Source organism: Diabrotica virgifera, chromosome 9 (genome assembly GCF_917563875.1).
Source record: "Diabrotica virgifera virgifera chromosome 9, PGI_DIABVI_V3a".
In the NCBI taxonomy this organism is placed as follows: domain Eukaryota; kingdom Metazoa; phylum Arthropoda; class Insecta; order Coleoptera; family Chrysomelidae; genus Diabrotica; species Diabrotica virgifera.
In genome coordinates, this window is record NC_065451.1 from 33,812,685 (window position 1) to 33,840,455 (window position 27,771).

Genomic DNA, 27,771 nt, shown 5'->3' on the forward strand with positions numbered 1-27,771 from the left:
ATACATTATTTATTAAAAGTGTACGTCGCGGCCGCCGGTCGTCGCTCCGAGTGAAAATTTTAGCTACAGTACTGTATTATTCTACTTTCGCGCGTGTAAATTACAAAAAATATATTTATAATCTTTAATTAAAATATAACCATTAAACTTATAATCGATATTTTTTTGTAAATAATTAGCCTGTACTTTAAACTCACTTCTACGCTTTGAAAGAATTAAAAAATATATAAACACCGTAGTTTTCGTATGTTTATTTTGCTGTTTCAAAACTTTTTTGCAAATGGTTGCAAAAAAGTTTTAAAGCATTCATTTTCAAGATATTTGAAATACACATTTTAGGTATTTTTTAAAATTATAATATAATAAAAACTTTCTGAGAAACGTTAATTTGTTTATAACTATTTTTCTTAAAACATTTAAAGATTATGCAAAAAAATTAAAAATTTATATTTTGTCGAGAAAATGTTAAAGAGACATCTCATCTTTATAAGATTTCAAAGTTTGATCAGTGTATCATAATTACTTTGGTTATTATTGCGACCGTAAATTATTAATTAACAATTGAATTGTTGCTAAAAGATCCGTTCAATTTTCACCAGCTTCTGGAACTATAGTCTAAACCAAGAAGGCTTTTAAGTCACCAAATTATTTAATTATTAGTAGATAATTACTTATCTAAAAGTTTATTTGAAAATTAAAAATTTTGTTGGGAAAACCCGCATTTTTCAAAGAAAATTTTCGTCGGAGCAGATCGAGAAAAACACGTCTCTATGCAGAATTTAATCACGGTCGGTGAATTTTTATTTGGGTGTTTTCGTTGTAAAGTTAAAATCTTCGGAGTTATAGAGCAATAATTGAAACAAACACGATTTTCGTGCGCCATTTTGTTTATAATAAAAGTAGCACACTATCTGACGACTTTGCATACCTATATTATTAATATATAGGATTTTATGATTCGATTCCAGCAATAAAATTGCTGGTAAATAACTTTTCCCAAAAATGGCCTATTCTCCGATAATCAGCCCAGACTATTAGTAAAAATGTGCAAATAAAAAAAGTAAGAGCCCTTTGAAGTTACAAATTAAAATATATTTTTTCCAATATGTATATTGAAAACTGTTAGAGATTTTATATCGAAAATGTGACTGCATATATTAGAGTCCTTTTTGTTTTCTATTTTCGTCGTCTGCTGTCTTATAAATTGTAAAAGTCGCAGATTAAGGATGTACCAGAAAGAACTTTCAGCAAAAGAAGTTTCAGATATAAATAACTATTTACCATTTTAATTTTTATTATAATGTTGAAGTCTGCATCTGAGACTTTTCAGTTTGTTTAAGAGATGTCGCTGGATTGCGTCCCAATGGAGATTTCAATGATCTTTGAAATTTCCCTTAAATAGATGGGCTAGCTGGTTTTCGATTCAGAGGTTTGCACGCTAGCGCTGTTGAGAAAGCCTGCAATGGTAGAAACAGTTTTCCAGCGTTTGTGCATCCCTATGAATCGAAAGCAAGCAAAACCATCTCTTACTTTACTGGTCAAATTTAATTGCTTTATTATAAAAATATATAAAAGGGATAGTAAAGGGAAAAGAGGTGATAGGAGCCCTGAATTCGGTACTGTGGCAAAAAAATATAAGAACAGAAAATAAAAAACGAATTTAAAACACAATATTAAAACCAGTGTTAACCTATGCAGCTGAAGTCTGGCAATTAACCAACAAGTACAAAGATAAATTACTCGCCACTGAGATGGATTTTTGGAGAAGGTCAACAAGAAGATCTAGACAAGAACACATACGAAACGACGACATTAGACAACAAATGGAAATAGAAAGAACAATCATAGATGACATCGCAAGACAACAGCTAGTTTGGTACGGACACGTACGACGAATGGAGGAAAGAAGAATCCGCAAAAAAGTGTTAGAATGGACCCCCACAGAAAAACAAAAACGGGGAAGACCAGCAACTACATGGATAAAGGGCATCTCCAAGGCAATGTCTGAAAGAAATCTAAGAGAGGAAGACTGCCACAATAGAAAGGAGCCCAGACTATTAGTAAAAATGTGCAAATAAAAAAAGTAAGAGCCCTTTGAAGTTACAAATTAAAATATATTTTTTCCAATATGTATATTGAAAACTGTTAGAGATTTTATATCGAAAATGTGACTGCATATATTAGAGTCCTTTTTGTTTTCTATTTTCGTCGTCTGCTGTCTTATAAATTGTAAAAGTCGCAGATTAAGGATGTACCAGAAAGAACTTTCAGCAAAAGAAGTTTCAGATATAAATAACTATTTACCATTTTAATTTTTATTATAATGTTGAAGTCTGCATCTGAGACTTTTCAGTTTGTTTAAGAGATGTCGCTGGATTGCGTCCCAATGGAGATTTCAATGATCTTTGAAATTTCCCTTAAATAGATGGGCTAGCTGGTTTTCGATTCAGAGGTTTGCACGCTAGCGCTGTTGAGAAAGCCTGCAATGGTAGAAACAGTTTTCCAGCGTTTGTGCATCCCTATGAATCGAAAGCAAGCAAAACCATCTCTTACTTTACTGGTCAAATTTAATTGCTTTATTATAAAAATATATAAAAGGGATAGTAAAGGGAAAAGAGGTGATAGGAGCCCTGAATTCGGTACTGTGGCAAAAAAATATAAGAACAGAAAATAAAAAACGAATTTAAAACACAATATTAAAACCAGTGTTAACCTATGCAGCTGAAGTCTGGCAATTAACCAACAAGTACAAAGATAAATTACTCGCCACTGAGATGGATTTTTGGAGAAGGTCAACAAGAAGATCTAGACAAGAACACATACGAAACGACGACATTAGACAACAAATGGAAATAGAAAGAACAATCATAGATGACATCGCAAGACAACAGCTAGTTTGGTACGGACACGTACGACGAATGGAGGAAAGAAGAATCCGCAAAAAAGTGTTAGAATGGACCCCCACAGAAAAACAAAAACGGGGAAGACCAGCAACTACATGGATAAAGGGCATCTCCAAGGCAATGTCTGAAAGAAATCTAAGAGAGGAAGACTGCCACAATAGAAAGGAGTAGCGATTAGGAACGAAAAGGCGTAGAACGCTATAAAAACGATGTAATATATTGATGTGATCTTGATTATTGATATGAGATAATATTTTTATATGTCATTTAATTTAATCAATGCATTAATAATAATCTAATTAATTTACCAGATCACATATCAATATGTTTTCAATCTCAGGGCTTTTTATAAAATTAATTACTTACATACGTGGCTTCTAAGTATTTCTTAATGGTTCCTAATCGGGATAGGAAAGAAAAGAGTAAAATAATAACACATATGGGTTACAATTGTAATCAAAATATTGTTTATTTTATTTAAATGGCAATCACTGCTTAATATTTGCTATATCTTATTATTCTTAAACATAACATTTATACATGGGAATCTTATTTCCTTTTGATTTCCAATTGAAAGTTTTTATTAACATTTAACTATTATGATTTATCAGCAACAATTCTATTTAAGTTTGATGAAGCTTTTCTGATATTATTGATTATGTTTTTTCAATTTTTAATGTGGTATTTACTACGAAAAACCCATACATTCATGTCCAAACAAATGAGACTGACCTTTTTCTGGTGCACTGAGAATGTCTTCACACAAGACCCGTTTCCTGCTATCCTTGGCTGCAATCAAAACCTCGTCCTGGCTTCCAGTAATGTTCTCCTCTGAAACTAGCTCGTATAGCTCTCGTTTCCTGCTTCTGTCGTGATGCTGTGTTCTACCTTTTTCGAAACTGCAATCAGCTACCGGGAACTCTTGGCTCAAGGAGGTTCTTTTACTCTCAACCTGGCCTACCTCTCGTTCTACGATATATACTCCACACTCACGGAACTACACCGGCTTTCTCACTCTCCGTACACTACCGTCTACTACTCGACTTCACTTCTCGACAGCTCAAAACATTCTGATCTCTATTTGTCATTCATTCCCCTACTTTCTAAATATCCCTTCCAGATTCACAAATCAAAATTCCACCACCAACTCTCATTCGCAGTATTCCTCAAAACCAATTTTTAAACTTTCTAAATATGCTTAATGGATTTCAAAGAAAATAGTTAATTCCCATTCTAAAATTACTTTCTACTATATACAAAGTTTAATGACCTATTCTCTATTTCCACTTAGTCTTATTTAGCATCGGCTAATGATCGATCCTTCCGCGAACAACGATAATGACCTATTAACGATTTCACTTGAGTCTTATTTAATCACTTCTTAAAATTAAATATAACAATTTGTTGTATACCGGTTGTTCTAAATTTATATGCCCGTGGTTGAGAAAATTGAAAATATTTTATATTAAATTGAATTTTGTTTATAATTATTAAAATTTAATTTTCATATCAAATAGAAATATAACAAATCCCCGCCTTGTATTCGATAAAATTTATCTGCATTTTTAAATAAATTTTCTCGAGGCAAAACCAACTCCCTGTATATTTCCTTACTTTAATCTACGTCTTATATCCTAACTTACTATCTACTTCATGTAATTCTGTCTTTTATTCGTGATATTTGTATACATCGTGAATATTATAAATTCCTCGGATCTTTTCCGAGTTCCTGTGCCTCAACTCATAACTATTTATCCCATTTTCATTATTTACGATGTACGGGCCTTCGAAAACAGGCATCAACTTTGCGCAAATGCCCCCAGGAAGATTTGATACTCGTAATGCCCTCACGAGTACTTTTTCACCCTTTTGGAAAGTCACTGGTCTTCTTTTTCTATTTTGTTCCTGTCTTTGGATATATTTTTCGTTGCTTCGCCGTAACCTTCTCTGTACGGTTTCAATCACCTGTTGATATTCTTTTGGCTCTTGGTCTTCCCATGGCCTTATCGGCAGTACACCCTTCATGATGTATTCTGGGGTCTCTTTTGTTACTGTGCTCGGAATTGTATTTAGATACCTTTCTATTTCCGCCATTTTCCTGTCCCAGTGGCGATGTTGACCATCTGTTGCAATGCGAAGAAATTTCGTCACTTCCTGTATGAATCGTTCCGACGGATTACTCTGTGGATGCCTGATGCTGACAAAATTTGTCTCTATTCCTCGTTCTCGAAGTTGTCCCTTGAAACGATCATTTCGGAAATACGTTGCATTGTCCAGTAGAATCTTTTTTGGTGTTCCTACTATGGCTATAAAATTGTCGATTTTTCTTAATATTTCTTCCCCCTTTGTGGTGCGGCAACTATATAATTTTACGTATTTTGAAAACACATCCACCATTACCAGAATATGTTTGTTCCTTTTAGTGGTCATAATTAGATCGCTTAACATATCTATTGCTACAATGTCTAGTTTGTTTCGGGCTTCAATATTTTTGGCAACATTTTCGTTTTTGAAATTCCGACTCTTATATTTTTGACATACATCGCACTTCTGGGTAATTTCCTTTGCAATGCGGTAATCCTGTCGGCTGATGTAATTTTCCCTAAAAACGAGCCAAACTTTTCTGCTACCGATATGCCCATTGTCCTCATGTAATTTCTTTATTATCTTTTCGGCCAATGTCTGTGTCACTAAATATAGTTCCTTTCCGTCTATTCTCTTAAAATATATGTTATTTTCTACTTCCGCTCTTCTTTTCTCTCTTTCCTCTAGGTCTTCCTGGTTTGTCCTTATCTCATTTAATGAATATATCCCTTCTTCTTGTATTAATCTATTTAGTCCCACCTGTAGAGTAATTGTTTCCTTTTTTCCGGTGTCCTCATCCCGTGTTAGAGCGTCGGCTATTATGTTGTCTTTTCCTTTTATATATCGGAACTCAAAATCATACTCCTGTAATAATAGAATGCCTCTATGTATTCTATTATTTACTAATCTATTCTTCATGATATGTACTAAAGCTGCATGGTCTGTTTCGATTGTGAATTTTGCTCCCAATAAGTAAAACCTCAATTTGTTTACGCAATATAGTACACTGGCAAACTCCAATTCTGTAACACTATATTTTCTCTCATGTGTTTTAGTCACTCGAGATATAAAACATATCGGCACTTCTTGGTCGTTTTGTATTTGAGACAGAACTCCTGCAAATTTTTGTATGGACGCATCAGTTCGGAGTATAAAAGGTAAATTGTAAATAGGGTGGTATATTTTCGTTCCTTTTGCGAATTCTCGTTTTAATGTTTCGAAAGCTTCCTCCTGTTCTTCTTTCCAATTCCATTTTACTTTTCGTTGTTTCCTGCCAATTTAATAAACTCCTTGGGGTGACAAAAGATTCCTGTTTGTTTTTTTGTTTTTAGTGAGCGCCGTCGTGAAAAGACGCCGGTTGCTCATTGTTGTTTATATTTTCGTCATAATTTCTCTCTCCGTCATATTCTTCTGTCTGGGTATTATTTACCTCTCTTCTATTTTCTCTTGGTCTGTCGGATCTGTTTCGGTTTTCTCGATATCCCTGTTCATTTTGTCTACCATTATTTCTGTTTTCTTGATTTGAGCGTGTGGTGTTTCTATTCTGGTATTCTCGATTTCTGTCCTCATTCCATTGTCTATTTCTTTGTTCATAATTTCCTCTTCCGTTGTCTCTATTTTCGTTTTCCCTTCTGGGATTAAAATCTCGTCTTGTATAGTCCCTCCTATTTTGATTTCTATCTCTGTAATCTTGTGTTTCTCGGGGCCTGTAATCTTCTCGCGACCTTCTTGATTTTCTTTCTCTTAGACGTGATTCTCTTATTTGTAGGAATTGGCATAAACTATCTATGTCTTTGTAATTTTGCAATGTGATATGGTCTTCCAGCGTTTCCTCGAAATGTCTTGCAATCAGTTCGACTAATTGTTCCGATGAGTAATTATATTGTAAATGTTTTGCATTCTTGTAAATTTGCAAAGCATATGTCCTTTCTGATACACCCATCCTATCATTGTATTTCCCATTTTGCAATTCCTTGTTAATTTCCAATTGTTGGACCTTTCCCCAGAAATAATTCAAAAATTTTTGTTCAAATTGTTGCCAATTGCCGAATTCTTCTTCTTTGCTATCGAACCATAGGCTTGCTTCATATTTGAGATGGTTTCTGATAGTTTCTTTTGCTGTTTCGAAATTTCTGATGTGCTGTATTTTCTTTTTTAGGCTATTTATATACGGCACTGGGTGTAATCTTCTTACATCCCCGCCAAACCTTATCTTCACGTCATCTGTGCTATGTATAACCATTTCTCTTCTTTCTCCGACATTCTGTTGAGTATTGATTTCCGCAATCTTTCTTTCCACTTCTTCTATGTCTGCTTGAATAGCGTTTTGCAACTTGTTTTCCAAACTTTCCATTTCTTTTTTCTGGCAATTCGTTAACTCCTTCATTTTATTTTGAATTTTCATTTCTTGTTCTTTCATGTGGTCCTTCATTCTCATTTCTTGTTTTTGCATGTGATCTTTAATTTTCATTTCATACTTTTCTATGCGTTCCTCTATTTTCTTATTGTTCTCTTCTATCGCTTGTTTTGTTTCCTGTTGATTGTCATCCATTTTTTGCTCCACTTTATCCATTTTCTTTGATGTTTCTTCCTGATTTTTATCCATTGTTCGTTTTGCTTCATCCATTTTTTGTGACTGGATTTGCATAAGTTGTAATATCTTTTCTATTCCTGATAATTCTTGCTGTTCTGATGCCATGATTGTCGTGTCTAAAATATCTTCTTGGTCTGAATGTTCTTTTTGTTTCTTGTTGTCTTTGCTTTGGCTTCTTGTCACAGACATTTGTTTTCAAGAAATACTGTCCCCGCCAAATATGAAATTTTACTAGTATGTTACCAAGACGACTTTTTCTCACCCAAATATTATAAATTGTCAATAAATATATCAAATGTAAATATCGTAAAAATAAAATATTAAATCAGTTATGTAAAATTTGTACCTAAAGAGATCTAAAATTTTATGTTATCAAATGTAAGTATCTCACTTTTTACCACAGGCATATAAATTTTCAAATACCGGCTTTACTCTTTCTATCCTTCAAATTTGCCACTAGAAATACTTTCAAAATGCTTTCCACGTTGGACGACAGTTGATGTGATCTTGATTATTGATATGAGATAATATTTTTATATGTCATTTAATTTAATCAATGCATTAATAATAATCTAATTAATTTACCAGATCACATATCAATATGTTTTCAATCTCAGGGCTTTTTATAAAATTAATTACTTACATACGTGGCTTCTAAGTATTTCTTAATGGTTCCTAATCGGGATAGGAAAGAAAAGAGTAAAATAATAACACATATGGGTTACAATTGTAATCAAAATATTGTTTATTTTATTTAAATGGCAATCACTGCTTAATATTTGCTATATCTTATTATTCTTAAACATAACATTTATACATGGGAATCTTATTTCCTTTTGATTTCCAATTGAAAGTTTTTATTAACATTTAACTATTATGATTTATCAGCAACAATTCTATTTAAGTTTGATGAAGCTTTTCTGATATTATTGATTATGTTTTTTCAATTTTTAATGTGGTATTTACTACGAAAAACCCATACATTCATGTCCAAACAAATGAGACTGACCTTTTTCTGGTGCACTGAGAATGTCTTCACACAAGACCCGTTTCCTGCTATCCTTGGCTGCAATCAAAACCTCGTCCTGGCTTCCAGTAATGTTCTCCTCTGAAACTAGCTCGTATAGCTCTCGTTTCCTGCTTCTGTCGTGATGCTGTGTTCTACCTTTTTCGAAACTGCAATCAGCTACCGGGAACTCTTGGCTCAAGGAGGTTCTTTTACTCTCAACCTGGCCTACCTCTCGTTCTACGATATATACTCCACACTCACGGAACTACACCGGCTTTCTCACTCTCCGTACACTACCGTCTACTACTCGACTTCACTTCTCGACAGCTCAAAACATTCTGATCTCTATTTGTCATTCATTCCCCTACTTTCTAAATATCCCTTCCAGATTCACAAATCAAAATTCCACCACCAACTCTCATTCGCAGTATTCCTCAAAACCAATTTTTAAACTTTCTAAATATGCTTAATGGATTTCAAAGAAAATAGTTAATTCCCATTCTAAAATTACTTTCTACTATATACAAAGTTTAATGACCTATTCTCTATTTCCACTTAGTCTTATTTAGCATCGGCTAATGATCGATCCTTCCGCGAACAACGATAATGACCTATTAACGATTTCACTTGAGTCTTATTTAATCACTTCTTAAAATTAAATATAACAATTTGTTGTATACCGGTTGTTCTAAATTTATATGCCCGTGGTTGAGAAAATTGAAAATATTTTATATTAAATTGAATTTTCTTTATAATTATTAAAATTTAATTTTCATATCAAATAGAAATATAACAATATATATATATATATATATATATATATATATATATATATATATATATATAATTATAAAAATATAATTGTCTGCCGAATAAAAACATTCAATGACATAAAACTGTGTTACCCTCAACCACATCAATCATCGCTAGAAAGTCAGAAAGATCGAACCTTTTCCCTTTATAACACACTGAACCCTTATTTTTATGTTTGCTCATAAAAAACGCATAATATATCGTTTATCTTTGTTGCTATAACTCTGAGGAACGATATGTATAGTAGGCCAGTATATGACCATTTTAGAGTGTAAAATGGGTTAATGAGCGAAGCGAATTCTGCAATTCACATGAGTGTCTTAAAATTTACTTTTTAACACGTACATAATACAATATTTCTTCTACAAACGTCTTATATATCAACAATTTTAATTTATTTATTGTCAATTACAGAACAATACCTACAAAAACTTTTACTTGAACTTGACTGACATTCCATTCTTTTCTTGACATTACATCAAAACTGCCTATTGGGACCGTGCAAGTTCGGAAAAGCGACACCTGGTTTCTACGCTCTGCACTTTTATTCGCACTTTTAATTATATTGGCCAATCATATGGTCCTGGTTACTAGATAATTGTCAAGGCCATAGTCCAAAAAAAATAATAAAAAGAAAAAATAAGATTTACGTTATGATATTAAAACGTACATAATTGTATGTAGTAAATAAAATTAGTTATTAAAATGCAGTACTGCAAGCAAAATACAATTAATTAAATTTACCTTTATATACTAATTGCACATCATATCAATATTGTTGAGCAATATATAATTTTTCTTCTTAAAAGACAATAGGTATGAAATGTACGTCAATTTGACAATTTCAATTGACAATATGAATTATTTAAAGAAAGTTGCAATTTTTCTCCGCTATTCGCGCACGATCGTTTCGCGTATCCCTTCCAAGTACTTGCACACCGCGAATACTCTCCATACGTAAATCATAACAACTATATAATAACATCTACTTTTATTGTTGTACATTCTTACAAATTTTAATAGTTTTTTTCTACTACAAACGTGTTAAAAATGCAATAATACAGTTTAAATTAAATTTTAAAAACGTTTTAAACCACCTTTTTTAAATTGCGCAAGTTGTAATATTAATATTAATGTTAATAAATGAAATATAAATATTTTGACGTTTCACAATTTGACAATTCACTTTTAACTGCAGTGCCTTAAAAATTTTAAAGCATTAGTACCATAAAAATTTAGAGCACTAGTGCCTTAAAATAGCATTTTTAACGCTCCTATGGAGTGCTAAAAATTGCATTTTTAACGCGGTTGTAAAAAAATATAGTTTAAATATAAAAAAAATTCAAAGAGATTTTAAGACTGATAGCCGAAGTGTAACGTTACGACTGACATATTGTTATTATCACGTAAATAAAGGTTGAAAGCCAGGATTGGTCCAATTTCAAGACTTTTTAATTCCTCTAAAGTTGAACTTTTGCTTCCTCTGCTGATTTTTCTGCTAAGTATAATGTTTTTAAGATATTATCACCATAATCTATCTATCAATCGGTTTTAAAACGTCTTGCGACGTTGTCCGATGCCTAATTTCCATGACACTCTATCATCCCATTGGCCCTCTCTAAGATCTCTTGCGCTCATCGCCTTCGTTACTCCCTCTCTCCAAGATTTCTTGGGTCTTCCTCTCTTTCTGCGGTTTGGTGGTACCCATTGCATAATTATTTTAGGGAGTCTTGAGTTATCCATCCTCTGGACGTGTCCGTACCATATCAGCTGTTTTCTTTCTATGTCTGTTGTTAGAGAGCCGTCAACCCCCATTCGCTGTCTTATCTCATCATTACGTATTCTCTCTCTGCGTGACACTCCTACTGATCTTCTAAAAGCGTCCATTTCTACTGCCTCCAGTTTTCTTCTGTTGTTTTCGGTTATCCGCCAAGTTTCTGCTCCGTACAATAGACTGCTTTTAATAAGAGATTCGTAGATATTGTGTTTTCTTCTTTTTCCTATTTCATGATTCCACAGTACGCTGTTTAGACAACCTATTGTTTTTCTGGATTGTGTTATTCTTCTCTTTATTTCTTCATCATCTTTCCCCGTTGTGTCAAAAACGATTCCTAGATATGTGTAATGGTCGCAGGGCATGATGATTTCATTATTTTCTAATGTGATGTTCGATAGTTCGGTACCTATTGGCAGGTATTTTGTTTTTTCTGTATTAATTTCTAGTCCCCACTTTCTATATTCTTCTTGTAATTTCCTTGCCATGTACTCTAAATCATCTTTATCGTTTGCTATAACAACCTGGTCATCAGCAAACTGCAATGTATATATGCAAATCTCTCCAAGGTCTACGCCCATGCCTCTGCATTTTCGTTTCCACTCTTTCAATGCTTTTGCAACATATATTTTAAATAAGGTCGGTGATACACAACACCCCTGACGTAGACCTTTATTAACCAGGAAGCTTTGCGATAATCTGTTTCCAGTTTTTATTTGTGATGTTGACCCTTCATACAAATTTCTTAAGGCTTTTATTAAGGTGACACTAATATTCGTCTGTCGTAACACGTTCCAGAGTTTGTTTACAGGAACTGTATCGTACGCCTTCTGCAAGTCAATAAACATGAGGTGGGCTTCTTGATTTGTGCTTAATTTTTTTTCTATTAGTTGTTTGAGCCAGAAGATATTATCAGTACAGCTTCTTCCTGTTCGAAAACCGGATTGTTCTTCTTCCTCTTGGTCTTTGTACTCCTTCTCAATGCGGTCTCTAATTATTCGTCCATACAAACGGCTGAATGTACTAGTCACTGATATCCCTCTATAGTTTTCACATTTAAGCTTATCTCCTTTCTTATGGATCGACGAAATATAAGCAATTTTCCACTCGTCGGGTATGGGAGAACCATTTATAAATTGATTTATGCACCAAGTGACGGTTTCAAACAATTTTTGTGATCCACATTTTATTAGTTCGGCTGGGATATCGCCTGGTCCTGGAGACCTACCGTTTTTCAGTTCTTTTATAGCTTTTATAATTTCTGTCACTTGTATTGTTATATCTTCTCCTTCAATGTTAACCTCTGTTGGTGATTGAGTTAAGTATTCGTCCCTATTTTCTGTCAGTAGTTCCCCATAGTACTTTTCCCATTTTTGTGTGGATATTAATTGAATGTTTGTGCTCTTCCTTTCGTTAGTTCTTATTTTATTGAGGAACTTCCATGTTTCTGTACATGTTCTGCCTCCCAGGTAGGTATTAATTTCCTGACACTTCTTATCCCACATTTCTCTTTTTGCTTTTACTGTTGTTCTTCTTGTTATTCTTTTGAGTTCCAGGTATTCATCTCTATCTTTTTGTTGTTTACTGCTCAGCCATCTGATATACGCTTGCTTTTTCTCTTCTACGAGTGCTTCTATTTCTTTGTTCCACCATAGTTTTTCACTTTTTCTTTGAGTGTTAAAGCCGAGTGCTTCTTCTGCAGCTTTTTTAACGCTAACGACTACGTTTCCATATACCTCCTCTACTGTTGATGTTTCAGTTATATTCATTAGTTTGCCATCCAGTCTTTGTTGATATAGTATTCTTGTACTCTCTTGGGTCAAACTATCCAAATTATAACTTCTTTTTTCCAAAGTTTCTTCTGGTTGGGGTTGACAATTTGTTTGATTATGTGTTATTTTATATCTAAATGGACAGGTTACTTTTGATTTTACGACATAATGATCTGAACCACATGTTATTCCTCTGTATGCTCTTGTGTCCTGTACTTGCATATTAGTATTTTGTTTTGTGATGATATAGTCTATAATTGATTTTAAATTTCTTGTAGTTTGGGTCCAGGTGTACTTGTGTACATCTCTATGTTTAAAAAATCCATTGGTTATTTTTAATTGATGGTTTTCACATATTTCAATTAGCCTCTCACCATTATCATTCTGGTTTATTTCTCCGTAGGGACCTACCACCTTATTATCTACTTTACGACCTACTCTACTGTTCAGGTCTCCCATAACTATCAATTCTCTTCTATTTCCAATTTTCGTAATTTCGTCGTTAACTTTAGCAAAGAACTCATCTTTGTTTGTGTAAGGTTCATCATCACTGACTGCATAAATCCCAAGTATCGTAATAGGTGTTTCTTTTATCGTTATGTTTACTCTTATTATATTTTCGTCTATTGCTTCAAAGTCAGTGATTTTATGTTTATGTTTTTTGTGTATTAGAACGGATACTCCTCTTTTCGCTCTCTCATGTTTTGAAACTCCGCTGAAGATGTGTACATAATTGTTTACTTTTTCTATACCTATCCCTTTCTTCTTTGTTTCGGTTAAGACAACTATATCCATATCTAGTTTTTTAATTTCTTCAGTTATTTCTTCCATCTTTCCGCTGATACTCTGCACATTCCAGGTGCCAATGTTCATAATCCTTTTCCGTCGCCGAAGTCGTTTATTATTTAATCCGTCCGAGATTCCGAGGCAATCTTTAGGCTTTTTGGTATTTTTCTAATTTTTACAAGTGACAGGGAACCGGCCTGACGTCTTAACCCCCTACCAGGAGGACCGGGTAATTTGTAATCAAGGTTTTCTTCCTTTAGATTGGTTGTCTTACAGGACTAAAGAGCCCAATCTGCTCCTTTTCTTTCGCCGTCGATGTTTCTTCGCCAACCAGAATCCACAACCGCCCATTTTAGATCCGATTCTGCAGTGGTATGCCGAAAAAACAGGCCTGCCACTTCCGCCATTGACGCCGAACCGAAGATCCTCTTCTACGCCGTCTCCGCCGTTGTGGTCTTCACCCGTATCCCTGGGCAGGGGTCCGCGTTATACCCCACAGAACTGGGTCCCTACCTGAACTTCGCCACCTGTTCACTCCGGCCTACTGAAGTGAGAGGTGCCCACCCCCGCGACATGGACGCGCCAGGTAGGAATTACCAATGTGAGTGTTAGAGAAGATGGCTCTAACTCTCCATGGGCCGAGTTAATGAACATGTGTGATCCCATGCTCAAAGGCTTATCACCATAATTCGGTCCTAAATTTCTATGAAATATATTTTTTTAGTGATATTCACCAAGCAAAGGTTAGGAACTTTTGTGAACCATTGTATTTTTTATAATAAAAATGGTTTTGTGCTTTGCCCAGGATTATAAACACTATATTGAAAGGAGGATATGTAGATTCTTTGTGTTTCCAAAGGATATGGTTGAAAAAAAAGTGGATTTCATTACAAAGGTAAATAAATAGTGACGAAAATAGTGAGGAAAAAGAGTTGAATATGTCGCCAGTGCGGGACGGCTTAATAATTATGCCACCATGAGAAGCACTGTCGATATGTCATATCACCTTTATGTCAACCCTCCCAAGCAACGGATAGAACAAAAATTGCTCAAAATTAGTAAGCCTATCGATTTTCCGACTTATTTTGAACGCATGTTTTTCACCTCCGATAAGGTATGGCTTTCGTCCCCATGTAAAACCAAACCTGGGCGTAAGTCCAAAAGTAAAGCAGAGCGTAGTGTAGAAATATCAGAACACTTTGTATAAAATATGTTTAGTCAATATTCGAGGTATTATTAATTCTTGGATTCAGTAACCCCGAGTAACTAATATTGAAATGTCATCCATTTTATTATTTGAAGGTGTATACAGGGTGTCCAGAAACTCTACCGACAAACCAAGACAGGAGATTCCTCAGATAATTTTAAGATATTTTAACCCAATTCACCTAGTCCGAAAATGCTTCCTAAGGGAGCTAGAGCTCTTTGAAGATGCCATCTTGTAATTAGTTTGTCTTAAATAACTCCATAACGGTTCTATTAAGAAAAGCGAAAAATGGTACACATATTTATCTTCCATTCAATGCCATAAATCCATTCAATGCCTTGCAAATTTCTAGTACTGGTCATAGGCGTCCGTTTTGGGTAGGGCAACAGTTATTTTATCTGGATTATTAAATTGTGAGGTATTCTATAACTAAAAGGTACTCTTATTTTAAGTCGATAGGATACACCGTTTTCCAGAAAAATCGGTTTGAAAATTTTTCTTTTTTTGAATTTCCAAAAAAAAAATAATTTTTTTTTAATCCGAAAACTGGTATGTTTATTTATATTTCAGAGATGAATCGATTTTATTAATTGCCAATTTTTAGTACGGGCCATATTAACGGTTATTTCATCGCATAACATTTTTGTCTTTAATTTTAAAGCATTTTTGACTCTAGCTTATTAAGTTGTGGGGTATTCTAGTACTAAAAGTTACACTTGCCTTAAGTTGGTAAAAACCACCGTTTTTTTGATTTTTTTTTTCAATTTTTATTTAAATTCAAAAAACTAAAAATTTTCAAATCGATTTTTCTAGAAAAATGTGTGTCATACCGACTTCAAGCAAGAGTACCGTTTAGTACTAGAATACTTCACAATTTAATAATCCATTGTCGAAAATACTTAAAAGTTAAAGACAAAAAAGTTATGTGATAAAATAACCGTTGCATTACCCAAAGCGGACGGCTATGATCGATACTAGAAACTTCGTAATGGATGGATGGAAGATAAATATACGTACCGATTTTCGTTTTTCTAAATTGAAGCGTTCTGGAGGTATTTAAGAAAAACTAATTACAAGACGCCATTTTCAAAGAGCTCTAGCTCCCTTAGGAAGCATTTTCGGACTAGGTGAATTGAGCTAAATTGTCTTAAAATGATCTGAAGAATCTCCTGTTTTCGTTTTTCGGTAGAGTTTCTGGACACCCTGTATAAACAATAACCCCGGCGATATAGAGTATTATTGTAGTTATTATTTATAATGTAATGGCTTGATTACACGTAATGAGTACAGTGGCGAGACAGCAAACTCTTACTAGACCGAAGACCGAGACAGTGGTGAGGGCGAGAGATGGTTTATACGTATTTGGCAATTTTTGAATTTGGAGGAGATTCAGTTCAGTTTCGATTCACAAAAACAAGGAGTAGTGTACTTATGGATCTCAAAGCTAACATTAAAAATATAATCAAACGGTTTATACCACTGCTTATACAAAACTTGACGGATATATTATGAGAAGGAGATAAGCGTCTTTGGACTAAAACAATGAATTTTATGAAGACCAAATCTCGCTGCGCCCTATTTATTCGATTCATGGATTTTTTAATTTCTTGTCTATATTATGTCGAATTTAAATTTTTTATTTTATTTGACTTCTTGAGTTTTAAAACCAAAAATATTTATTTCTTCTACAATCGATACATATGCTGCATCACGTTTTTGTTTATTTTTATATTCCAAAGATTTGAAATTTCATAAGCATCATCATCATCATCTTGGTGCTACAGCCCTTAGAGGGCCCCGACCTTCTCAAGCTTTCTACGCCATTATGTTCTGTCCCTTGCTTGCATTTTCCAGTTTCCGACTCCGATCTTCTCGGCATCCTGTGTTACCCCGTCCATCCACCTCAGCTTTGGTCTACCCTATCTTCTCATTCCCACAGGTTGCGCTGTTAGAATTTTTTTTATCATGTTCGATTCAGGGGCCCGGGCTACATGTCCTGCCCACTGCAGGCGGTTTCGCTTAATTATAGTGATAATATCGTTTCCCATCGTTTGATGGGTTTGGCCCATCAAGATTCACGGTTATATGTTGATGGTCATATAATTCAAAGAGTACCCAGTTTTAAATATCTTGGTTGCCATATTACTGAACAACTAGATCCAGATAAAGAGATAAAATGTAGAATCGAGATAGCCCGCACGACATTTTTAAAAATGAGGTCATTCTTCTGTAATGATACCTTGCAACTTCAACTTCGAAAGCGCATGATTAAATGCTACATTTGGTCAGTCCTCTTGTATGGTGTCGAAGCATGGACATTAAAAATATCCACCATTAATCGTTTGGAGGCCTTTGAAATGTGGCTGCACAGACGTATACTGAAAATACCATGGACGGCTATGCTGACAAATGTGGCAGTCCTTAAGAGAACAAATGCTACCCGCGAGCTGCTTGATAATATCAAATATAGAAAGATGGCCTATTTTGGACACGTAGTAAGGGGAGACCGGTATAATATTCTTCAACTTATTATGATGGGTAAAATCGAAGGACGCAGAGGAATTGGTAGAAAGCAGGCCTCTTGGTTAAAGAATATCCGGGAGTGGACAGGAATAAAGAAAGCAGAACACCTATTTAGAATAGCTCGAGACAGAGACAGTTTCGCCATGTTAATCGCCAACGTCAAGGGACTTGATAGGGCACGTTAAGAAGAAGAATCGTTTCCACCAAACGTATGCTTGTAGATATTCTGCAGTTCAAAATTATATCTATGCCTCCATATTCCGTTCTCACAGACCGCTCCGAATATCTTACGTAGCACCTTTCTTTCAAAAATCGACAGAACGGATTCATCTGTTTTAGTTAGCGTCCATGCCTCTGATCCATATGTGAGAACGGGGACTATCAATGATCTATACAGCCTTATACGAATTTTTTGAGATAGACGTTTGTTAGCTAAGTTAGAAGAGTTAGCTAGAAATTTCATAAGCACGGGTGTGAATTATACAACTGAACTAAACTTTATTGTGCTATTTGAGTTCCATTTGTTAGCTATTTTTGAGGATCACAAATCACATTGATTAACACAAGTCGTCTCCTCTGATGAAGTGGTAATGTGCACAGTTAAACATCGAGTGTTGTTTACACATAACGAGTGGATTGGCGAGTATACGATTGAAGGGTGGGAGGTCGAAGACTCGGCCTAGTAAATAGAACAAGATCCGAGCGACTGTCTCGCCATATGATTGGGTCGAGTGCTCGGCAAGTACTCGTTAGTATGCTTATACCAAACGAGCACTCGGCCGAGAACACTGTCTCGCTACAATACTCGTTACGTGTAATCAAGGTTTAAAGGTGATTGCGACAGATTATTGGCCTAGGTCGCTACCATTTGTTGATGTTTATACTCGCAGTTTGAATACCAGTAAATCAAGTATACTGTTATCAAATTGAAGTCGTATTTATTATAGTTAATCAAATAAGGACCTAAGCAGTTCTTTGAGTACCAACCCTTCAGCTTTTTTGCTACAGTAGGAGGAACCTGTATCTAAATTTTCAAGAAAATTCGTCGTGACGAGGAAAATGACACACCAAGCCGGTCATTTACTGGCCTATTAACGCAGAGAAATGATAGGTATAGCGATAGAGGTCAGCAGGGACACAGGGAAATTGGAAAAGGACAGTGGCTTGTAACGTCTTAAGAAATCGAGGCGAAAATAATGCTCCCGGGTAACGTAATATGTACGGGCGATATCTTTTTTGTCTTAAGACGTGATTAATGGATTGTATTCACGACAGACCCGTTAAGGAATTCAAGGGGTGTCGTTCCGAAGTATAGGAAAAATGTTTTAGGCTGCAACATGGTTATTTTACTTGCGTGTGTGTTGTTTAGAATATACAGGGTGTCCCGAAAAGATTGGTCATAAATTATACCACACCTTCTGGGGTCAAAAATAGGTCGGTTGAACCTAACTTACCTTACTACAAATGTGCTCATAAAAAAGTTACAGCCCTTTGAAGTTAGAAAATGAAAATTGATTTTTTTCAATATATCGAAAACTATTAGAGATTTTTAATTGAAAATGGACATGTATCATTATTATGGCAAGAACATCTTAAAACAAAATTATAGTAAAATTTGTCCACCCCATAGAATTTTATGAGGGTTTTGTTCCCTTAAATCCCCCTAAACTTTTGTGTACCTTTTGGTAGGGGAGCCCAAGCGGGGATTTTTGCAGTTACTCGAGCGCGTCAGATTAGCATATGGGAGAAACCTGGTACCCTGCAGATGTACCTCTACCATATATTGGCTCTTAACACAGGGGAGTTCGTTAAGGGGGGCCCGAAAAAAAAATCTATCCTTAAAAAAACTCGAAATTGTCAGATTAAGATAAGGTAAGTTAAGTACATGCAAAAGAGTGTATATTTCAAAAATCTGACGATTTGAGCCGGGCGTAAGGAAATGGGTGAGTCCCAAAATTTCACAAGAAAAAAGCGAATATTTCGCGAAATGAATGACAGATCGAAAAACTAAAAAATATGTGCCCAATATTTTTTAAAAATCTATCGAATGATACCAAACAAGACTTCCCACGGAGAGGGGTGGGGGGTAAATTTAATATTTTAAATACGAATCCCGCGATATTTCGCGAAATGAACATCAGATCGAAAAACTGTAAAATACACTTATTCAATATTTTTGAAAAATCTATCGAATGGTACCAAACACGACCCCCCATGGATGTGGGGTGGGGGGTTACTTTAAAATCTTAAATAGGAGCCCTCATTTTTTATTGCAGATTTGGATTTCTTACGTAAAAATAAGTAACTTTTATTCAAAACATTTTTTCGAATTATGGATAGATGGCGTTACAATCGGAAAAAACGATTGTTGGAAATGGAAAATTAAATTAAAAAATGGCAAGCTCCCACTAAAATGGAAAACTTTACTTACCTTTTTTTGGTTTTAGGACCTACTCTTCACAACCCAATAGGTCCCCAAAGCGCTCGAGTGACTGCACATTTAGCATACTTTGCTCCCCTACCATTTCAATTAATTCATTATTTTGGTACCATTAGTTAAACACAACTTTTTTAAAACTTTTTGGCTCTTAGCATTTTTTTCGATAAGCCAGTTTTTATCGAGATGCGGCTTCTTTTTTAATATATTTACATAATTATTTTTCGGGGGTTTTGTTTCTTTAAACACTTCAAATGTTTGTGTACGTTTAAATTAAACTATTATTGTGGTACCATTAGTTAAACATAGTGTTTTTAAAACTTTTTGTCCTCTTTGTATTTTTTTAATAAGTCACCTTTTATCGAGATGTGGCTTCTTTTTCAAAATATACCTAAATGTAAGTTATAATTAAATTTTCAGATTATTAACAGGTGTCTAATATACTTAACCATATAAAAATATGTGGTGGATTCGCCAAATACTTAAAATATCTCGATAAAAGCTGACTTATCAAAAAAGTACTAGGAGGCAAAAAAGTTTTAAAAACATTGTGTTTAACTAACGGTGCCACAATAATAATTTAATTGGAATGTAGACAAAAGTCTGGGGGGTTTAAGGGAACAAAATCCCATAAAATTTTTATGGGGTGCACAAATTTAACTTTATTTTTTTTAAGATGTTGCCATAAAAATTTCTCATGTCCATTTTTAATAAAAAAATCTCTAAGAGTTTTCGATATATGAAAAAAAATCGATTATCATTTTGTAACTTCAAAGGGCTGTATCTTTTTTTGTGTGCACTATTGTATATAGGAAAGTGAGGTTCAATCAACCTATTTTCGACCCCAGAATATGTGGTATAATTTATGATCAATCTTTTTGGGACACCCTGTATATAAGTGAAATATTTGCTAACTTTTTTTGTACTATTAAAATGTCTAAAATCTTGTAAAAAATGTCATTAATATAGGCGCGCGGCACATCCCTAATTTGAGGCTTAGAAATCGAAAAAGCGACCATGATAGGTATATGGCATGATAGGTGAATGGAAAATTTTGGTCATTCTTTATGTTCTCGAGGTCTCTGAATCCAAATATGAAGTTTCTTTTAATCTAGCTGTATCTTTGGCCACTGTAAATATAAAACAGTTATTTAGATAATAATAAGGTTTGTCCGAAATGCTTAGAAAAACTAAAAGAGGAGTTGTTAATTTTTAAACATTTTGCCGTCAGATTTTGTCAGTTGTTTACTTAAAAAAGTTGAGTGATAAATCTTTTAGATTATAATTTTCACCAACACATCATTAAACCGTGAGTCATGAAGAAGTTTTCTGGAAAAGTTCAAGTCAAAATATCCAGTAGGGAAAAGTTATATGACTATATAGACGAGCGGCTCAGCAAGTCAAAGATGAGTCATTTTACAATGCTTAGTTACAACAAATAGATTACGATCTTAAAAAATAGCCCTGTACAATATTCCTTACAAATACATCTTATATAATAATCCCACAATTCCAACAATTTAACCCCAACATCAGATTCAAATGAACTGAACATGGAATTGGGTCTGCATAACAATCCTCCATAAGTGTATACAAACAGATTTGACCTATTTGTCATGGCCTTTGACCTTAAATTTAATAGCCACCACCAAATTTAATCGAAACGCTTCGAAGGGAGCTTTGTTATTTGGACGGCGATGAGTTTTCATAACTTTGTCATTGTTGTGTTGGGTGTTCTAAATGCTTATTGATTTCATAGTATAATAGGTTTAGCATTATTATGCTTGATAGTTAACTACACTTTGTTGATATATTTTATAATAACAAAGGAAATTGAGAATAGGAATATATGTTCGACAAACTTTTATCATCACCGGAACAATCGTTTGTAATAAAAGCTGTTTTCTGATAGACTAAGGGCCGGTATATGGGAAATTTGCTAATCATTTTAGACGGGTCTAGGACGTTTCATCGCCGCCGTTTCGATGCCGCCAGTTCGATGCCGATGCCGGCCGATTCATCGCCAGTCAATTAATCGCTATCTGATATATTTCCGAATTTTCGACAGTTACAATTATTAGTTATTTTTAGTATTAATTCTTCTTCTTTATGTGCCGTCTTCTACCGAAGGTTGGCGACCATCAAACGATAGGTTTCTCTGTTTTGTGCCGCATGTATTATGTTCGCAGCTTCTGGTATTTGAAACCATTCTCTCAAGTTTCTCAGCCAGGATTTCTTCTTCCTGCCCAAACCTCTTCTACCTTCAATCTTGCCTTCGACGATAAGCTGTAGCAGACTGTACTTATCATTACGGAACACATGGCCCAGGTATGACGCTTTCCTCCTTTTAACAGTTGTTAACAATTCCAACTCTTTACCCATTCGTCTCAATACCTCTGTGTTGGTCACTCTGTCTGTCCAAGGAATTCTCAGTATGCGTCGATACAGCCACATTTCTAGAGCCGCTAACTTCTTTATAGTTGCTGCTGTTAACGTCCACCCTTCTACTCCGTAAAGTAGCGTAGAGAGTACATAGCATTTTGTGGCGCGCCATCGGAGGTTAACGCTTAGGTTGCGGTTGCTTAAGAGCTTTCTCATTTTTATGAATTTGGATCTTGCTATTTCAATTCGGATCCTAATCTCTACGTCTGGGTCCCACTTATCATTTACTGTATATCCCAGATATTTAAATCGGTGTTAATTAGTATTAATTAGGAATTCTAAAAAATGCGAGATATGACGGCGATGAAATGGACTGGCGATGAACCGGCGGCATCGAAACGGTCGGCGATGAACCGGCGGCATCGAAACGTCCCATTCCGTTTTAGACATGATAAGAGTCTATAAATGATTGGACATCGAAGTAAAAAGTGAAACTAAACCAAAATATCGGAGAGGACCACAAAAAATCAAGTGGTGGAGGCCAAAAAGAAGAGAAAGAAGGTCTATTTAGAGAGAATAGTAGAGAAAATATGTTGGAACATGAAAGGAAGCCCTACTGCAATTTGGAGAAAAATGGCCAGTAGTATTAGAGAAACTGCTATTGAAATACTGGGGAAAACGTCAGGAAAAAGTTTGAGGATAAAGAGACTTGGTGGTGGTCAAACGAAGTTCAAGTAAAAATAAAAGAGAAGGAAAAATTATATAAAAAAGTGGCAAGAAACCAGATCCAACACAGATCTTCAAAACTATATGGTCGCGAAAAAGGAAGCGAAAGTAGCAGTAGCAAAAGCTAAAGCAGAAGCGTATTCAAACCTATACGATCAACTTGATACCAGGGAAGGCGAAACGAAGATATTATATAAAATAGCCAAACAGAGAGCAAAGAAAGCAAAAGATTTTAATCAGATTAGATATATCCGAAATGAAAATAACAAAATACTAGTTCACGAAAAGGATGTCAAAAAGAGATGGAGAAAGTACTTTGACAGCTTATTAAATGAAGAATTTGACAGACAGCCTGTGGAGTCAACGGAGACAGTAGCAGCAATGGTCACTAAAATAACAAACGAGGAAGTGGCTCAAACGCTTCAAAAAATAAAGAAAGGAAAAGCGGTAGGACCAGATGATATTCCTGGGGAAGTATGGAAAGCATTGGGAGAGACAGGAACAAGGTGGCTGGCAGGTTTATTTAAAATAATTATGGAAGTTGGACAAATGCCAGACGAATGGAGAAGCAGTATACTAGTACCTGTCTACAAAACAAGGGAGATATACAGCAGTGTACAAACTACAGGGCTATATAAACTGCTTAGCCATACCATGGAAATATGGGAGAGAATAATTGATAGACGGATACGTGAAGAGACCGACATATCCGAGAATCAATTTGGCTTTATGCAGGGCAGATCAACAACAGACGCAATTTTCATTATAAGGCAGTTGATGGAAAAATACAGGAGTAAAGATGAAACGAGTAAGCGATGGACTACCCCAGCTAATTGAAATAATATTCGAAAATATTACCTCAATCAACCAAGATAGCCATCGTTACACCCTTACAGTGCCGGATTAACCATTAGGCGGACTAAGCGGCCGCCTAGGGCCCGGGCACTTGATGGGGCCCGCATCCCACACAAATGCGTTAATTAATATTTAATTATTTAAGCAGTTATTTAAAAAAATTTTAAAATATTAAAAAAATCAAATAGGGCTAACTGAGACAAAAAAAAATTAAAACGGTTAATTAATGATTTCCAATCAAACTCAGTTTTTTGCTTTATTTTGTCAAATATCAGAAAAATCCAACCGACTTCAAGACAAATTAAGCAGTTATCTTCAAAGGCATTTATATATTCCATGTTCTAATCATTCCCTCAATTTGATAATCAATTTTGCAAGCGAATTTTGATAAAAGCTAGTAATTAATTTGGTATGGTACGTTTTTTTTTTCAATTTCTACCCACCGATGGGGCCTTATAGTCCATTCACTCACGGTAACACATTGCAAAACCTCCGGATTTTAAAGAACCTTTGGATTTGAAACAAGAGCTTGGATTGACATAATATTTGGTATAATCATAGCTTGAACATGTCAAATAAAAAAGTTATGTTGTGCCAATGTGTGTTTTTGCTCTACGGTTGAGTCCACCCCATGGTACAGTCAACCCCTTCTCGGGTGTGAAAAAATATACCGTCAAAATACGTCCGGAAGTGGATAAACTGACTAATTCTAAGCAACTTTTGTTCAATAGAGTTTTTTCATTAAGTCAATATATTTGGAGTTATTTGCAAGTGAATATCTTCATTTTTCAACAAAAAAATAATACGTTTTTAGACGGTTTTTCGCAAATACCTCAAAAAGTAAGTATTTTATCGAAAAAATATTGTTAGGAAAAATATAGCTTTTAAAAAATTGAAAAAATGGTGTATGTGTGCAGTCTGTAGACCCAGTAGAAGCAGAGTTGTAGCTAATGAAAAGTAGGTTCTTATTCGTCAAATTCCAAATCGAACATTTCAACGTGAAATAATTAAAAAATGAAGCACTTTTCATGGAAAACTTATCATAACTTGTTTAAATGTTTTAAAAAAACATTATTCTTGTTTTTTTTTTAATTCTATCATAAAAAATATGCAAGGCACGCTCAGAATAAAGTTGATCCCATTTTTGGGTGAAAAAAGCTGGTGAAAATAACCCCCTAATTAGCATCCCAAATGAAAATGATCCTTACCCCTTCACAAGCTACTTTACTTATGTATTGTTTATATGTTCTGTAAGTTTTATCGGTATAAGGTGCTTATTTATAAAAGGGCTGTAGTAGAAAGGGCTTGAACAAGTCACTAATCACGAGTGTGTGCAATTTTTTTTATTTGGCTTAATGCCTCGACAACTAATGGCCATTGGCATGGTACAGTGGATTTTTCCAATCAGGTACCGAGTGTAGCGGGTGTGGGTGGTTTGAGTAAATGTCTTGTTACTTAGCAAAGTCGTCATTGTTTTTGCAAAGAGACGCTAATTGTATCCGAACGTCTGCGGTCCCTCCGGTGAGTACCGATCCCCCAAGAATAAAAACTATTTTCATTTATTAATTTTTAATAAATGAAAAATTCTCTACCCAGGGTAAGCAAATTTTGAACAGTCATATCTTAACCAATTTTTATCTTCCAAAAAAGCAAAAATCTGAAATATTCAGAAAATCAAAACCTATATCTTTTACTCTTTAAGATTTTTGGTACCACTAATAATTTTTAAGTTATTTTGAAAAAAAAAGACTTTTTTTTTCAAAATTTCAAAAAATTTGTTTTACTTTACATCCCAATGTTTTGAAATATAAGCACTGTAAACCGGTGAAACTTACAAATTATATAAATAATATACTTAGATTTTCATACAGAAGTTTTTTCTAGATTTTCATACATTTTCAAGATTTTTGTATCAAAAAAGGAATCAACATTATTTTAAGCTTTACTTGCTTAATTTTGATACTCGAAACTTGTTTAAAAAGTATAAAAACAAAAATAAAACTTAATGTTGTTCTGAAGCTATTTCCTTGTAGCATTTTTATAATTACGTATTTTTTATGGGAAATAAGCCACAATTTTACTAAAAAATGAATTTATTAACGTTTCGAATAAATTCATTTTTTAGTAAAATTGTGGCTTATTTCCCATAAAAAATACGTAATTATAAAAATAAAACTTTCTTAACACTTTAAAAAAGTTGTGATGATTTTTCCCTTTCCCTTAATTTTTTGGTAATTTACGTTGAAATATTTGATTTGGAATTTGTCGAATAATAATCTACTTTTCATTAGCTCCAGTTCTGCTTATACTGGGTCTACATAATTCATATAAACAATTTTTTTTAATTTTGTATACGCTATATTTTTTCTAAGAATATTTTTCGATAAAATACTTAATTTTGGAGTTATTTGCGAAAAACCGTCTAAAAACGTGTTTTTTTTTTTTGTTGAAAACTGAACATATTCACTCGCAAATAACTCAAAAAGTATTGATTTAGTGAAAAAACTCGATAGAACAAAAGTTACTTAGAATGAATGTTTTTTCACCCCCGAAGGGATGGCACTAATACCCAGGGTAAAATTACATATCGACACAATATCCCTTTTTTCTAGATGGGGCCTACTTCTTATGGCCGCCTAGGGCCCCACGATGCCTTAAACCGTCACTGCACCCTTAGCTTAGCTCAGTCACTCAGGTGTGTGTTCGTCTTGTCCTAACCTTAGATATGAACTATGAAAATTGGAATGGAAGCAAACAAAACCTAGTTTTAACCAATCATGTTTATTGTTCATAAAGATATAATAAAAATATGACTTATAAATTGCATTAACAAATGTATTCAAATTCTTGCCAAAAACTAACAATTCTGGATTATAGATACTTATGGCTTTTGGTAGCTGATGGTAACTTCTTGATGTCAAATGGTACTGCTGTGGACTTCTCTTGACCTGGGCAGATGTTGAGGCCCTAGGTCAGTGCAGCGAAAGATGTTGAGTGTTGCAGCCTAGATTTCATGGTCCCCATTGTGTCAGCCTTAGTTCCATCACCGGTGTGGATGACTTGAAGCTCCCGAAGGGAGAAAGTGTGTGCAAGTGAAAGCAAATGCTCCTGCTAGTTATAGTCCAACAAATCGAAATGTATTTCAGTTTTTTCTTTTCTTGATGATTATTGTTTAGTATAAAATCAGTTTCTTTAGTTTATTGGTATTACTGGTTAATACACTTCCTTTTATTCATATACAGGGTGTTGACAAATAAGTCCGACAGACTTTAAGGGGTAATTGTGCATGAAAAAATAATGACAGTTTACTTTATAAATAAACACCTATAATATGTCCGCAAATTACAAAAGGAGTAGAAAAAAATTAATTAATTAATATCAAATACTATTTGCGCAGCCCAAGCTAAATTAGCTTTTAAAAAGAGATCGAAAACATAAATAAGAAATCTCTACACAAAATTAACAAAGAAAACTAATACAAAATAATTTTAGTCTTCGTTTTAAAACTTAATGTCTTTGTAATATTGTTTACGATAACGAGTTTAATTTTAATTATGTCATTTATAAGATGTCCCTGTTTTCTTTAGATTTCAATTTAAATAATAATACAGAAATATTCTTTTATCAAAACTCTTTAGCTAAAACTCCTACCTTTGTTGTGATTATACAGAATCTGGGTCAAACGTCCTAACAATCCCTCCTATGTCATTTGGCTCTCAAAATATCCTTGTTTATGGTTCTCCTGATGAATGTTGGTTCTTCTGATGAATTTTCTTTCTCTTGATGAATGTAACTTACTTACACACTCTGAAAAACCAAAATACTACAAAGTTCACTTTTTAAACTCTTACTCACGTAATTACTTTTATACTAGTTTACTTGCCAGAATAGACTGTTCTTTTTTCA